Raw genomic sequence first — 10,545 nt, 5'->3', positions numbered from 1 at the left:
CAGACATAGATTTCTGTCATCATCCTCCAAAGGGTGCTTTGTCGTTTCCTTTACTCTTCCCTCAGTGGACTCTCAAGTCTGTATTACAAGGACAACAAGGTTTCCAAGTCATGGTCAAGCTTCTCAAACCAAATTGGTGAGCACTTTAGAGACACTGCTAAAAATGGTGATACCAACAAAATCACACTGGTTTCCTTTTAAATGATTCTGGAGAGGTACACATAGCTATTTATTAAAGTAAGATTTTCATAAGCATCCTCTAGGACAACTGCTTGGCTTATGATGCCCCTACCTAACCCCCAGGTTGATTCTAGATGTCATAAGCTTATTCAGTTCTCAGACTATGAAACAACAGCCCCCAAATATTTGAGGTTTTAAAAACTAATTGCTCTTTGCATTGTTTAGTGTTATTGTCATTCATTCCCTCAGCTGTGGTCATTAGTACCACCCTAACTCTTCACTTTGTAACTGCTTCCTTTCTGTGACTAAGCAGTGAAACACCTAACAAAAAAGAAGGTCACACTCTACAAACAGCCCTCAGATTAAGTTCTGTCTCAGCAACAAATTAACCAGAAATTCTTAGATGATTTACCTAAAACTCCTTGAGCCCCAGGAGCCTATCTATAAACTAGACACATAGTAATCTCAAAAGAGTGCTAAAATTAGCTAAAATTTGTAAAGTGGTTAGCAGAGTGTTCAGTAAATGCTAACCACAATAGCATCAGTTTCTTTAATGATTATTTCCTCTTTCAGTCAAAGCCAGAGTAGTTGAGAACACCGGTCTAACTCTGAGTCCTAGACTCCTGTAAGATTATCTTTACATTTTTTAGCCTATCTGAGCAGCTGGATACCCCACAGAGCTGAGCAGCTGCCTTGGATTCTCCCATTATTATGCTCTGCACCATTAGAATTATTGTCATGCATTCCCTAAACTGTTGTCATTACTACCACCCCAACTCCTCAACTGGTATCCAGTTCCCTTTTGAGACTAAACAGACCTGTGAAATGAGATGTCTTGACGTCAAAGAAGCCCCCACTCTAGGAGTCAAAATGACCCTAAGTTCAAGTTCTGCTCTCTGCTCCCAACTAAATGGAGTCTGACCTGAGCCTAAAAAAATCTTCACTATGCCTTTCAGTACCCGCTAAGCCACTCAGGAGACTCAAATCGTAAGGCCACCCCTGTAGCAAATCCAGACTTTTGGAAAACTGGGCCAAATGTATCTCCAGAACCTGGGAAACTTATCAGCACCTCCGCCCCCAGGGAAACACTAAGTAAAGGGCTAAGTAAAGGGCTGCCTCCTGACGCAAAGTAGCCAAGGCCATGAGCCAATGGCCCTGCCTTGGCTGATGTCAGTCATCCCAGAGCTTTGAAAACAGAGGTCTGCCCTACTCCCAACCCTGGGACTCTGTATTTTTTTAAAAGTTTCCTGAGAAATTTTGATGATTATCCCAGTTTTAGAAGCTCTGATTTGAACAGCTACCAAACATCCCTATCTATTCCTCCCCTGCGTTGGAACTAGATTATCTTTCCTGAGCTACAGAAACCTACTGCTATTTCTCCTAAACCCAGTTGTTATTGATGCTGATTATCCTTTGCTCCAAATCATCATAGGGAATTGAGCTGCTGCTTTTGGCTTAAAAACCCTTTTGCCCTACACCCAGCCCCTTGAGCCCACAAGAAAGCAAGGACATCATATGTGAGCCAAAGAAATATAATCAAGAAAGAACAGGGGTTGTAGAATCGGTAGCAGCTAGTCTGGAACAATGGATGTGAGTTCAAAAGATTTAAAGGTCTGAGACTCCAACAGTGATCAAAAGTAGATAAAAGGCCTTTTTCCCTGCCAAGGCAATCTAACATGCTATATCACTTACTGTGCTGGTAACCCTAGTGAGACCTTTGTTTGTAAGAGAAAGGAAAAAGGAAAGAAAAAAAAAAAGATTGTGATAAGCCTTGGTGTGATTAAAACAAATGAGCAGAGCGGTCTGTAGGGGGTGGTGATTTTGAGAGTTGCCAGTTCTGCTCACCTGGAACCAGACTCCATCCCCAGGTTCCAGGTCCTTTCCTACATCCTGCCAACTGGATCACCAGGCCTCTGTGGCTCACTGTTTTCACATCTGCCTAATCAACAAGACAACAAACACAAGATGAGGCAGCTGGGGCGCTGAGCTCCACTGGGAACTCCTTCAAGACTGACCACATGGCAATTTAGTTTAGCAATCTGCTGCAAGATGAAATGCCCTAGAAGCAAGATGGAGGTGTCCCTCACTCATCTGCGGTTCCCTGTCCTCTCCTGAGCAGGGACCAGTGGTTTTCCTGCTCCACATGCTTCAATTCTTCTTCCTATTTACTCTGGCTAAAAACAGCTTCTAATCTCACCCAGAATTCTTAGAAGATATTGCAAAATCTAAAATGAACACCTGATGTTACCAATTTTTGACCCCAGATTGGGTCTTTTTCTATCTTACAATTGTTGAACCAATAAGAATACTAAGCATACATTGAGTAGCTATGTATGCTTAGTGAGAGACAGACTCACAAATCCAATTCGTGACCAATGGAGATTGAGAGGTTAGGGTAAAAGAATTTAGCAGGAGGGATAGGCTAGTAGAGGGGAGGAATAGTCATATCTTTTCCGGAAATGGGCAGAGATTTGGGGGAAGTTTAGATGCCACCTGCTCATTTTGCAGGTCTTTCCCATCATTGATATGGCAGTTCTCATCAGTCATGGTGCAGGGGGAGGGGTGTCTTTAACATACAGGTGTATAACTATAGTGAAGTCAGAGGTTGTCTGGCTGTGACTCTGGCAACCATCTTAGATGCAACTAGTTTCAGCTCGCCCACCTGAAGAGGAACTTATGGACAGGATTCCTGTCCTCAAAGAAACAAGATTAGGGCAGGGTAGAAATTCAGTGAGTTTGCCTAGGCACTACAAGACTAGGGCAGCATCCCATGGGCATCCCTCCTTACTCCCGGCCCCAATCTTTAATCACTTTCTTTTCTCCTCTAAGATACTATTTATGCAAGTTTTTTCAGGATTTTCTGCAAGGAAAGACAGATTACAGGAAGGTTGTTATTTCTTCTGAAGACCTCCTCAGGAATCAGCAAATCTGTTCCTCGAGACTGTTAGGTGCCCTGCATGGCACCCATTCTCTCTCTCCTATAGACCCTCATGGTTAGACCAAGTGGGGAACATGGGCCTCCAGCCTGGCTGTAGACTCAAATCCTGCCTTCCTGTTTTACTCAACTTTTTTGCTGCTGTGACTAAAAGATCTGACCAGAACAATTTTAGCGGAGGAAAAGTTTATTTAAGGACTCATGGTTTCAGATGGCTTAGTCCATAGCAGACCAGCTCCATTCCTTGGGGCTCAAGGTGAGGCAGAACACCACGGCTGGAGACTGTGGCAGAGGGAAGCAGCTCCCATGGTGATCAGGAAGCAGAGAGAGAGGTCTCTACTTGTCAGATACAAATATATACCCCAAAGCCACGCCCCAATTCCCACCTCCTCCAGCCACACCTACCACTTCAGATACCCTCAGTGAATCCCTATCAGGGGATTAATTCACTGATTGGGTTAAGACTCGCATAACCCAATCATTTCTCCTCTGAACCTTCTTACATTGTCTCACAGGCAAGCTTTTGGGAGACACCTCACATCCAAACCATAGCACATCTTCCAACGATGTACTGGAAAACCTCCTTGTCATTCTTTAAGGTTGCCAACTACTATTTTGACAACAAGATAAAAACAGTTAAATATGATTTAAACAAAAATAATATTATGTAGAACATGTGACTATGGTACAGGTGACTATAAAACCCTATACTTTTAAGAAGCATGGCCTCTCCCTGGAAGTATCTTCCAATGAACAGTCTAGGCTCTAATACGCCCGTTTTGGCTCAAGTACCAAAACTGGCTTTGGCCAGACAACTGTCTTACCACCAGTAATAATAGCCTCCCCCACTCACCCCACTTCTTTCTTTGTGTGGTGCTGGAAATTGAACCCAAGGCCTTGTACATGCTAGGCAAGCACACTACCACTGAGCTACCTCCCCAGCCCCACTGACTTCGTGCACAACCACAGATCCGCAGAGACCTGGGTGGAAAAGCACCCTGCCTAGGGCCAAGAGCACAGGGCCTGTAGGGAATGAGCTGCAGGTCAGCCCACAGCCTCACACGGTGCAAGGGCCAGCCAGAAGCCCAGCGAGGTGAGATGGGGTGGGGCGGAGCAAGGAATCCGAGCAGGCAGTTTCTTCCGGAGCACCCTCATGTCTCATCCAAGTGCACTTCTTTTCTTTTCGGGGATGAGTCCTGACTTTATGATTAATCAGCACTTTCTGGTTTTCTTAGTGTGCCGTCATCTCTGCTCAGAGATAAATCAGGTCCCTCTTTGGTGGCTGTTGCCTAAGCAGAAGCCTGGATTTGGGCTGTCCCTGGGATGCTGCCCTGCCCCCACAGGGACAGCCAGATGCACCTTGGGTGAACAGGGTGCTCTAGCTATAGCACCTCTATTTATGGCTTTAGCTGATTGGTAAATATACAAGCTCATAGTTTTCTTCCCTTTTTACCTAATTATAAATGTAAGACATGCTCTTTTATTTTTATTTTTTTAAGATTTATTTGTTTTAAACCTTTATTTATTTTTATGTGGTGCTGAGGATTGAACCCAGTGCCTCATGCATGCTAGGCAAGCACTGTACCACTGAGCCACAACCCCAGCCCAACACATGCTCTTTTAAAAGGTGAAAAAATGCAACTGGAATTGTAGCTCAGTGACAGGCCTCTTGCCTAGCATGTTCAGGGCCCTGGGTTCGAAACCCAGCACCACAAACAGACAAAATTGGAGAATTATAAGAAGCAATTGCCCAAAGCCCCACCCTCCTGACTCAATCTTAGTTAATTTTGAGGCATTTCTTTCCAGTCTTTTCTCCCTTCCTTTGCAACCAATTTTCAGGTCTTTAACATTACTTACTTGCAGTCATTTTATAATTTTTTTCACTTAATTGTTTTTCTTTAGCAAAAATATTTTATGTATTTTTTCCAAACATTGCTTTAAAGTTCAGAGTCTTCTCAGTAGCTGTACCATCAAGTATTTAAATCTTATTTCCATTTATGGGCCTCTCTGTTTACAGTTTGGAAGAGTCCACAGGGAGTGAGTGAACCATCCCTTTCACCCTTCCCCATATTTGTAGGGTTTGAAGGTTAGTGGAGCATGCAAGCCCAACAAAGTCTTTGATGCAGTATGTTAGAGTTACTAGAACTTTGTGTGCTTTTCCACATTTTTGACAGTAGACAGTAGGCTAGGGTAGAATTTGATTGTTTGAAGAAGTGTTTTCATGCTTTTGACCTAAGGCCCCAGCCTCAGCGGCAAGTGGAGAGCTTTGCAGTGGGAATGGAAGCTGGCACAGAAGGGAAGAGCAAGAACCCGGCCTGGAGGGGCTGACTTCATTGAACACAATGAGCTGGACCGCAAGCAGGAAACTATTCTTCAGAAACAGGAGCAGTGAGAGTCCCAGGAGATGCAAAGAACCAAGCAGACGTGAGATCTGGGAGCTAGTGGGTCTGTTGCTGGCAGCCACATCTGAAGGGTTGCCCTCAGAAGTCTGGTCTCTTCTATTTTTTTGTGCAAAGCTCCCCCTGTGGAGACATGGTGGCCTACCTTCTAGGCGGAGATCACAGAGGCCAGGCAGGTGGATTAGGGCCGTTCCCAAAAGGCAACAGGGAGACCAGCAGACACCACTACTGGGTCCAGAGGGAAGAAAAAGCCACCATAACCCACCTCTCCCTTCTGGAATTATATCACTCCTTCACTGCTAATTCTTAGATGGCTCAAGAATTGTCAGCTACTTTGCAAAGTACATGCCAGTTACACAAATTTGCCTGCTTTATCATCTTTCTCTCATTTAGGTTGATTTTTCTCAGGTATTTTGTCACAGTAACAGAAAGCTAATATATTGTCCCACTTCATGAAAGAGCTATAGGAGGTTTCTGTAAGATTCCAGATATGTAGGATAAGTAGAGGCAATGAGCCATTCAAAACTTCTCTCTTAACTAAAATTATGTTATGTGTATGTACAAATATGTAACAAAAAATCCCACTATTATGTATAATTATAATACACCAATTTTTTTTTAAAAAAAAAAAGGCTCTTGGAGGTCCTGCATAAGCCTCCCACTATTTACCACCTGCAAACCACTTTGACTGAAAGTTGGGTAATGAAAGGAGATGGTGAAAGAAAGGCTGAGGTTTGGAGAATAAATTCTGCCTCCTGTGGCCTTTTGTCCAGAAGGACTATACACTACTGTTAGTTAGTCTGGTTAGTAAAGGGAAAGCCACACTCAATCTTATATTAATACCAAAACACTGTGGGCTCCTGTGCTCAGAGCTGTGACTCTCTATGACACCGGTTATAGCTGGAAAAGCCACTCTTAGCACCTCCCTCTTTCCTTGATCTGGAGTGACTTTCCCTTATGAGAGAAAGTGTGACACAAAAGCTGTCTCCAGCTGAACCAGTTTTCTCAATGCTGAATGGATCTATAAGGAAAGCTAGAATGACCAACTGGCTGAATTCTCTGTCTTGGTTGATAAAGCAGGCAAATTTGTGTAACTGGCATGTACTTTGCAAAGTAGCTGACAATTCTTGAGCCATCTAAGAATCAGCAGTGAAGGAGTGATATAATTCCAGAAGGGAGAGATGGGTTATGGTGGCTTTTTCTTCCCTCTGGACCCAGTAGTGGTGCCTGCTGGTCTCCCTGTTGCCTTTTGGGAACGGCCCTAATCCACCTGCCTGGCCTCTGTGATCTCCGCCTAGAAGGTAGGTCACCATGTCTCCACAGGGGGAGCTTTGCACAAAAAAGTAGAGGAGACCAGACTTCTGAGGGCAACCCTTCAGATGTGGCTGCCAGCAACAGACCCACTAGCTCCCAGATCTTCACATCTGCTTGGTTCTTTGCATCTCCTGGGACTCTCACTGCTCCTGTTTCTGAAGAATAGTTTCCTGTTTGCAATCCAACTCTGTTCTCACTATGTCCAGTGAATTCAGTCCCTCCAGACCTGGGCCCTCAGCACCCTTCCTCCAAGTCACAACATTCTCTAGACACTTATTGACCCGGCTGTGTTGTCTTGTTAAAAGGTCGTCCACTTTTTGAATTCTTTCCACTCTCCTCCCAGTTATTTGTGATAGCCTCTTAGAAGCTTAAAAATAACATTTATTTCCTCAGTGGTTTTGTATATTTCCATTTGGCAAACTTTATTTTGTTCCGTGCGTTTCTAAGGGAACAGAAACAAAAAATGGTTTATGTCCTACTTCCTACTTTGGCCTGACTGATGTTGTCAGAACTGGAATTGTCCTTCAGCCCAGAGTGGGTACACCCAGGCACAAGCTGAGCCTTAATGCCAATGCTATATAAACTACAAAGACAATGGACATTGTGTAGTTGTTGGAAAATCTACTAGCATTGTACTTCCTTTAATCAAGCAGAGAATTTTTTAAAATAGATTCAAGCCACTTTGCATGGACATAATAACAAGGTAAAAGTGGTTCGTATTCTGAGCATGACCATCATGCTGTGTTCTATTATTAAAATAAAAGTGAGGGCACTCTAAGAAGTCAAGATGGAGGGTGGTGGTTACTGGAAGGGGTGCATGGTGGGCCTCTGGGAAGCAAGTTCTTTTTGAGAAACCAGGTGATAGTTACATAAGTGTGTTCACTTTGTAAAAATTCATTCAGCTCCATATTTAAAGTCACATTTTTCTCTATATGTGTCCTACTTCATTATGTTTACCTAAAACAAACAAAAGCAAACAAACTTAGAGCTTTTGTTGAGGTTGGCAACTGAAGCAATGAAAGTAATTACTCCTTCATTTAGCAAACATTGTTTTAGTGCCCAGATGTGCTCATGGTAAGTCTAGGTTTTTGCATATTACAGAAAAGAATAAGTTAGAGGCCAAGGGCCTGACTTCAAGGAGTCTACATTTTACGGGCAGCTAGTGCAAAGTGAAAAGTGCCCAACATTTATAACAATATTAAATTCTTAGTTGTGTCAAATGTGCCATAGTAGTGTAAGTTGTGAACATTAGGGGAGCTTAGGGGCAGGTGGAAATTCTCTATGGAAATTCTCTATGCAGTTTTTCCTAAATCTAACCCTATACTAAATTTAAAATGGTATTTAAATTTTATATATATATATATATATATACATATATATATATATATATATTTAGCTGGTATTTAAATTTTATATATATATATATATATATACATATATATATATATATATATTTAGCTGTTGATAGACCTTTGTTTTATTTATTTATATGCAGTGCTGAGAATCAAACCCAGTGCCTCACACATGCCAGGCAAGTATGCTACTGCTGAGCCATAGCCCCAGCCCCAAAATGGCATTTTTAAAAAACAAGTATATTTTTAAAAAAAGACTCAGTGTCATAAGAATGACTGTGAGGGAGAGATTATTTTGGGACCAAGGGAATCAAAAGTAACTGTTGAAGAAACAATGTTTAAGAATGAGACCATGATAAAGGGAGTGGGAGAAAAGGTTTCTGGACAGGGGAAGCTGTCCACAAGAAAGCATAGAGTACACAAAAGGGTTAGATAGGGTTCTGTCAGCCTGGGAATTGTTTGGGAGCCAAAGCGAGTAACTTGTAGGACTAGAAAAGCAGAGGTCCCTATGAACAAATCCGGAAGAGTCTTCAATTTTATTTTATTTTGCAGTGCTGGGGATTGAACCCAGTGTCTCCCACCTTCTGGGCCAGTGCTCTGCCCCTGAGCTACATTCCCAGACCCCCAGTCCAAATTTTAAAAGTTAGTATACAAAAAGTTTGCTCTGAATTGCTGCTGCAATTCATTGTTTTACAATGAAAAAATGTTCGTTTGAAAATAGATAGAAATTAATGTAGTTAGATCGACTCCCCATATCTGTGTTTATCTACAGCAGAGCTAAAGGAATTAAGACATAATATTTATGGAGCACCCACTATGTACCTTTTATGTCTATTATTTAATTACCCTAATATCCTCATGAAGCAGCTGTTCTTATTTTACAGATAGAAAATCGAGAACTTGTTTGTTTCCAACAAATACAGAAGAGTCATAAATATAAAAACCAGATACAGCCACCTGAGATCTTGTTTGTTTCCAACAAGCACAAAAGTCATAAATGTCAAAAATAAATATAGCACTTGTGCCAGAATGTGCTTCAGTGGTAGAAATGGGATTCTGAGTTGGAAATAGGCTTACATTTACATTTTATTTAAATTTATTTTTTAACTGAAAAGAAAATCATCTGGGACTAATTTAAGTTCCTCAAGACATAATGGTCTTGATAAGCCCATTTATCAAGTGTGTTTTATGGAATAATTCAGACAAGCATGTTTGGCAAAGGGTAATTATCACAGAGTACCAAAAACTGATAAAGTCTGGCTTGCTCAGACTAGACATGGGACAGGAGGGCTTTTTCCCAGTTGGGTTGGAAAGACTTGTTTTGTGGAGTCAGAGAAAATACAGTCATATTACATGGATAATGGGACGACTTCTCAGCTCTGAGCTGTGAATGTTTCCAAATCGATCTGAAAAAAAATCAGGAAGACTTAACTTTCCCTATTTTGCGGTTTCTCTGAGCTCTTTATGTGCCTTTAAAGTCAAGTCACTGTATTTTGAGAGTCATAAGGCTCAATAGTTAGTAATGTCATTTTTCCCCCTTAGATATGACACAGTGAGAAATAAAAAGTAGGTTTTATTTTAGCTTTTAGTAACTCTCTAATCATGCAGAAATTAAAATTTCTTCAAAGATTCATTTTCCATTGAGAATTTTCTTCCTTTGGCTTTTTTCTAAGACTTCCCCTTTCTCCATAATAAGCCACAAAACATACCCCCTCCTCCCCCCGTTTATATTGGTTGGAAAAGAATGAAACTCTTGAATGGAAATTTTGCTTTCTTTTAATTCCCAACAAACTATATCCTACACCTGATAGTCACAAGGTAGGAAGGCAGCTGAGTTAACAATGAAGCAGTTTGTTCTTGATCTTACCATTTAGTATCAGAGGGTGTAATGAAAACTGGAACAAATATGGAAATCATAGAGGTGCCAGAACATTACATTTAAAAAATGGAATTATTTGAGTCAATCTGGAATGTCTGGTTCTTTTGGTTTAGGCCTCATGGGTAGAATTGTGCTTCAAAAACAACTTGAATTGGCTACCAGGATTCCAGAAGGGTAACATAATCCTGTACCTTTGTGGAGAGATGCTTATCTTTGTCTACTGTTAGCAGAAAGAGGCTGGATTCTTCCATCCTTTCATGTTTTCAAAATGAAAATTGTTCAAATAAGTTCCAAACCTGAATGGAATTTGGAAATATGAGTGGGCGGAGATACTTCCTCCAGCCTTTTTGGTTTGTGCTGGGTTTTATTTGAAATAAATGCCCTACCATGAGTCAATATCCTTTAGAGCTACAGAAATACAGGCACTGGGGAAGGTTCATCCTCACCACTTCCCTTTATGTGATTTGGCAGTTAGAGAAAAGTCCC

Source organism: Ictidomys tridecemlineatus, chromosome 1 (assembly GCF_052094955.1).
Source record: "Ictidomys tridecemlineatus isolate mIctTri1 chromosome 1, mIctTri1.hap1, whole genome shotgun sequence".
In the NCBI taxonomy this organism is placed as follows: Eukaryota; Metazoa; Chordata; class Mammalia; order Rodentia; family Sciuridae; genus Ictidomys; species Ictidomys tridecemlineatus.
The sequence above is the reverse complement of the archived record's forward strand: the minus strand, read 5'-3'. Positions refer to the sequence as shown.